Genomic DNA, 6,480 nt, shown 5'->3' with positions numbered 1-6,480 from the left:
ACAAGAAGACTAATACATTATTGGAGCTAGCATCGTTGTAAGGCAAGCCTGACATTGACCTCTGCCTATAGCTAGGGCAAGGCCAAGCTAGTCTAGTAAGTTTCAGGAACTTGCTCATGCTCCTCCTCCCAAATACTATCCTCTTTTTCTCTTATTCTTACATACAGCACTTTATTCTGTAATAAGATATACAGCTTCTTTGCCAGAACTGTTTAGGGGGTAAGTTATGGGGAACTCATTCACATAAAAGTGTATAAACCACACAACTGTGTACATAACCAGCTCTAGACCAACGGGAGACAGAGCTGAGTAGCCAGGAGCATGAACTCTGAGTCAGACAGTCCTGGGCTTGTCTCTTCTTTCTTCTGAGACATTCTGTCACTTTGAATAAGTCAAAGTTCATCACTTCACTCAAACCACTGTTTCTTCACAGTGTAAAATAAAGATGATAATATTTCATCAACTGTTATTAGAAACTGTTAGAAACTATTAGAAACTGTTATTAGGCGCCTGGGTGGCTCAGTGGGTTAAGCCTCTGCCTTCGGCTCAGGTCATGATCTCAGGGTCCTAGGATCGAGCCCCGCATTGGGCTCTCTGCCCAGCGGGGAGCCTGCCTGCCCCTCTCTCTGTGGCTGCCTCTCTGCCTACTTGTGATCTTTGTCTGTCAAATAAATAAATAAAGTCTTTTTTAAAAAAATGAATAAATGAGAAGCTGAGGCCCCTACAGGCAGATTTTGTGGGGATCATATCTTTGTCTTCCTGTTGACTTGTATTGGTTGAGGAAATGTAGAGGCCCTGTTGGGGCTAATAGCTGTGTCCCATTATTTAGACACAGCTAAATTTTTTTTTTTGTTTTTCTTTGATGATGTTGTAAATGGATTTATCCTCACTAAACTGAGTATTTCTTACTCGAGGGTTTCTGCCCTCAAGCGTCTCTCACAGAAAAACAATATGGACATACAAGAAGCAGTTAAAGTACAAAGGTTGTTCTATAAAGGTCATCCGTGCTGTAGGATGTTAACGAAGGGAAAGAACACACCGTGGGGGTCAAACACCATATAAACGATGCCACTTTTCTGTTTGATGTGGCCATTGAGATAAATGGCATAAAAGTGTGTTTGATACCAGGACTCAAGGTTAGTCCTGTAAAAAGTCAGATCTTAAAAAATTTGCAAGATTTGATTTCATAGAAGAAATTCACATTTCTTCCAAAAGGACTTAATTCATTTGCCATCAGTGCTTGAAAGGCAGCTTGATTTCTTCCCATTCCAGTGAGTGGAGCCTAGAATTAATTGGGTTCCCCACACCTGTCCCTCAGGGCTCACATTTTCTGAGAACACACTGTACAGTAAATTTGTGATTATCCAAGAAACCATTGTAGAGTAATGGCTGAGATACAAACTTTGTCATGTGTTCTTTAATTCTACATTGACTATTTAATTAAGCAAAAGTTTCTATGAATATGTTGGAACTCTCCTGAGTTTAATGCCAGTTAGTTTATTTTGTTTTGGATGATTTTTAAAAATCTCCCTCTTGGTCCTCATTTTTGTATAATCTTTCCCCCTTCTTGTTGGGTGTCATCTTTGCACAAGGGCCAGTTAATCCTCTCTTTATCATTCCAGTTTTAGCATATGTGCTGCCAAACCACATACCCCTTCTTTTTGGAACATTTAGCTTGAACCTTAGTTCTGAAGAGTTTGTTATAATACTGTAATGGTTTACAGGTAACTCAGACTTGTATATGTGAGAGCTGCATGTCTGTTAACAAATATTTACTGATGTCTTGCTGTGTGCCAGGCACTGTGCTAGGTACTGGGGGTATAATAGTCCTAACATACGAAAATCTCTGCTCTCATAGAGTTTACGGTCAGAAATTAAACAAAGTAATAAGTAAAATAGGTCATATTGTAACGAGTCCAAATACTTTGGAGTAGTAAAGGGTGGTGGGTGATCCCAGGAACACCTGGGAAGGTTGCAATTCTAAATGTCAAGGTCATGAAGACCTCACTGAGAAGGCGGCAGTTGAGTAACCAAAGACCTGAACTGAGCAAGAGAGGAAACCACGTGGATACCTATGTGGTGTGAGATTATTCTAGGCAGAGGAAAGAGCAAGTGGGAGCTTGCCTGTGTAAAAAACAAACAGCAAGAAGGCCAGCGTGCCTGGGGGTCAAGGAGCTGGGGAAAGGGTGGAGAGAGGAGAGACTGGTGAGGAGGGTTAGGGGGTGGAGAGGTTGGCTTTGTAGGGCCTGGCATGCCAGGATGACTCTCGCTTTTATTCTGACCCAAATGAGAGGGGTGTTAAGCAGCAAGATATGAGCTGCTTTACCAAAGGCTTACTATGATTGCTGTGCATTGAGAACAGATTATAAGGTGGCAAGGGCAAAAGCAGGGAGCTGAGTTAGGAGGCAATTACAATAACCCAGGCATGAGAAGATGGTATCTCACTACTTACTGTGCGTTTTGTGCTGCCTATATTGTACACAGAGACCAGTGCAAAGGGACCATTTCTGTTTATTTTTCCGTCTCGGCATTCTCCCCTTGTGGCTCAAATCTTATGTGAAAGGGCAAGGGAAATCGATGACCTTGTTTCAGTCATTACTGTAAGAATATCAATCTTATGCGTGGGTGGCGTTTTATGGTATCCAAGCATTCTTATATGTCGCCACATCTAGCCCTTACTGTCTAAAGGGTGGCAGTCCCGAGGTGTATTGGACACAGCTAGAGTCAGACAGCCAGCTCCTTCTCTTTTCGGGAGTGTGCACGTTGGTTTCTGTGAATATGCATAAGCTAAGCAATAACCAATAACCATCTATTCATGGAAGATGGGATTTGGGTGCACTTAAGGAAATTTACTCAGCTGCCGGCTCATTAAAGAGTATATCTATCAAGGGTGATGACTGGGATGTCAGGCTGAAAAAACTTCCTTGTTATTGGAATTGAGCCTCTAAATTGTTCAGGGGACGTTCTTCATCAAACAAGAACATGCATAATTTTCTCCTTTTAAGTTCACCATTTCTTTTTGCAGGATTCACAAATCTAAAGATTAAGTAGATAGAAGTATACTAGAACTAGAGGACCCTCCCCCCACAACCGGGGGAATTATAATACCAAAAGATACTTAATTTTTGCTGAGCAGTAATACTAGGTACACTGTTGCCTTGTGTATGTCAAAATATTTCAGGCAAAGATGGTTTTCATATATGGGATTTAAATAACAAGGCCCATGACATTTTACTTTTAACCTACCAGATACATTGAATACAATTAAAATATTCAAGTTAATGTCAAAGAAAAGAACATAAATAACTTTTCTCTGTGATTTAATTTAAATTTAAATGTATTTTCAGTGTTTCAGAGAAAAGATGAGGGAATTGTAGAAATTGTGCTCTGTTACAGTTGAGAAAGCGGAGAGTGTGTCTTGTATGATGTAACAGCGTTTCCCAGATTTGAATGAAAAAAATCTGAATGGGAAAATATACCTTTGTAGTCAAAGGGAATAATATATCACTTGAATTGTGTTCCTCAATTGCCACTTGTCTAGGAGATTGAATTTTTGAACATAACCGCAATAAAATGCAAAAAAGGCATGTTAATACAGTGATGGCGGAAAAAACTTAAGTGCTCAGGGTAGGAATTTGAACTTATGGTTCAAACAATTGTATTCCATCTCTTTCTTACAAATATGATTATTGGAAAGATTAATATTTTGTGTTGAAAAAGCCACTTATTTGAATAAGCTCTCAATTATAATATTCTCCATTAATGATTTTTTTTTCACTTTTCCCTTGAAATCACGGTATGTGTAAAATGCAGTTGATGTTCCGGCTTTCGATCTGACAAGCTTTCACACTGCGTGATAGGTATAGCCTTTTCAGAATGTTCTTTTTGAACTTTTTGCTGGGTAATGGTTTCTGGAACTTTCTTCATCTCTCCTTTTACTTCTCTTTCTCACGGATTTCATTCCTGTGTTCGACAATGTTATTGAGTGCCTGCTACCTGCCAGGCATTGTTGTAGGGGCTGGAAATATAGCTCCTTGCTCTCTGGAAGCTTATCACCTTGTGAAAAGGGTGAAATAACTGAAAATAACTGAAATGACTGAAACAGGTGAAACCATTCACTGTGAATACGCCCAAACGACAAATGGTGAGAGAGTAGTACAGGCATGACGGTGGCGGGGTTGTGAAGGCCACTCAGTTCATGAAGAAAAGTGGTGCTGTTTCTTCCTTCTTGTGCCCTTTCCCCTTGATTCTGTCCCTGATGCCTAGTAGCCTGGCTGCCCTCACAACTTTCATGTACCCAGAGTTGAAGCCAATGCCATGTTATACCTCTTCCTCCACTCAGAGATCTACAGGATATAGATGGGCTGTCATTCCCTAATGTGCTTTCTCTTTCTTACTTCTTAATTCACTAATCATTATGTTATTTTAGGTGGCTTTCCCCTTCTGTCACCCCTGGCTTCATCCTCTTAGTAACACACACATTGTATTTGCTATTATTATAGACCTTCTCATGCTGTCTTGTAAGGTTTGTCTTCCTTCCCTGTATTATGCCACCCCCCGACTGCCCCAGGTCAGCCTGACTTCAGTTTATCTTTGTTTTTCCAGAGGCCAACACAGTGTCTGAAGAAAATAAGTTTCAATAACTTACATTGTATTTTTTTTAACTGAATTAATGAATTGTTTAATCTTAGAGTATTTGCTTTTAGAATAACTTCAAGCCTCAAATATATTTCTAAGACGTAACTGATTAAACGAAAGCATAAAATGTAATATATTAGGGGATTAATTTAAGAAACTAAATGCATTCTTGTCAATTAAATAAATGTAAAAGGTACATTAATAACTAGTTTCTTCTGTTTCACTATTTATAGTTTTCATAGCTGAAGAGAGAAGGTTTCTGAACCACATTTAGAATTAATCAGAAGATACCTAAGAGGCATATAGAAAAGTGACATAATTATATATGTGGTTTTATATATGCACTGGAAAGTGAAATTAGATAAGTCATTTGAAGAGCTGTATGATTCATTATGATGCAATTTATGTGGCTCACCTTGAACTATAACGTAACACTGTAAAAAATGCTATGACCCTAAAGAAATATTTTATGGGAGTGGTGTCATCAGGCATTTACAGGAATCAGTACAGATATTTGTAAATTTTTATGGGAAAGTTTTTAAACGTTTTCAAAAGAAGATTACATTTTGAATATTTAGTTACTTGTTTTTATTTGTTTGTCCACTCCTAAGGTAGAAAGAACTTGATTTTATCAAGCTCATTCTTAAGGTTATAAAACTCTTTTCCAATAGTTAAAAAAATAAATGAGTAAGTATAATCAGTTTACAAATCAGTGGTCATGGACTTTAAATGTCACGACATTATTGTATTTTGGTACAGCCTTTTTAAGTCTCCATATGTTTTTACCATCTTTAGACCTACCAGTTTTAAAGAATGGTTATTAAGTTCCTTGGACATGAATTACTGTCCCCCAAAGGGAGAGAATATAAACATCACAAATACTTAAGTTTATTTGTTTATTTATTTATTTATTTGTAAAAATAGTTACATTTAAAGATCCCTTTATTTTGTTCCTTCTAAAATGTCAGTTAGTAGACAGTAAAATCATAAATTTCAGCTGAATATAATGGAGAGAAGGGAAGAAGAAAGGTGATCATGACTTAATAATTTCGTAACTTTTGGTTTCCCCCAGTGTGGCAAGGAAACTTAGGTAAACTCTTTCAGTTTTATTTGAATGATAATTCTTATTGGTTATAAGAGAAATGTAGCATCATTGTAATTATATTCCCAAGGTGGATGTTTGCTTTTATTTTAATTCATTGTGAGTTCAAAGGGAAGAGTTATTTCATAATGAGTTTCTGCCCATGATCAGCAAATAAAAATAGGAAGAAAATAGTGAGCAGAGGGCAAAGTTGCAGCCTCTGTTTCATTTTCTAATCTGTTAGGATAACTTTTTTTGTTTGTTGTGAATGTTCTTTTTTTTTTTTTAATTTTTTTTCAGCATAACAGTATTCATTATTTTTGCACCACACCCAGTGCTCCATGCAATCCGTGCCCTCTCCAGTACCCACCACCTGATACCCCAACCTCCCACCACCCCCCTTCAAAACCCTCAGATTGTTTTTCAGAGTCCATAGTCTCTCATGGTTCACCTCCCCTTCCAATTTCCCTCAACTCCCTTCTCCTCTCCATCTCCCCTTGTCCTCCATGCTATTTGTTATGCATTGTTGTGAATGTTCTTAATTCTTAATTCAAAATCTTGATTAAGATGGAAGAGTTTCTGGTTTCTGGTTTTTCATCTTTAAATATTCTTTAACATAGAGAGCCAACAGTGATGGATGGACTAATATGTAATAAATACAGAATCAGAGGTTTAGAATCATCTTTGAAATATCACCTCCAACTCCCTGAATCTCAGAAGTAGTACACCCAAGTATTTGAACTCCTAAAGATCTTTAAAGA

The 6,480-nt window shown here is 37.8% G+C and overlaps 1 pseudogene; it reads right to left on the bottom strand.

The window, feature by feature from the left end:
• Window positions 1–1,549: 1,549 nt before the first annotated feature.
• Window positions 1,550–1,648, bottom strand: LOC116587415 (annotated as a pseudogene).
• Window positions 1,649–6,480: the final 4,832 nt, after the last annotated feature.

This window comes from Mustela erminea, chromosome 3 (genome assembly GCF_009829155.1).
Source record: "Mustela erminea isolate mMusErm1 chromosome 3, mMusErm1.Pri, whole genome shotgun sequence".
Classification (NCBI taxonomy): domain Eukaryota; kingdom Metazoa; phylum Chordata; class Mammalia; order Carnivora; family Mustelidae; genus Mustela; species Mustela erminea.
This window is presented reverse-complemented; position numbering and strand designations above follow the sequence as displayed.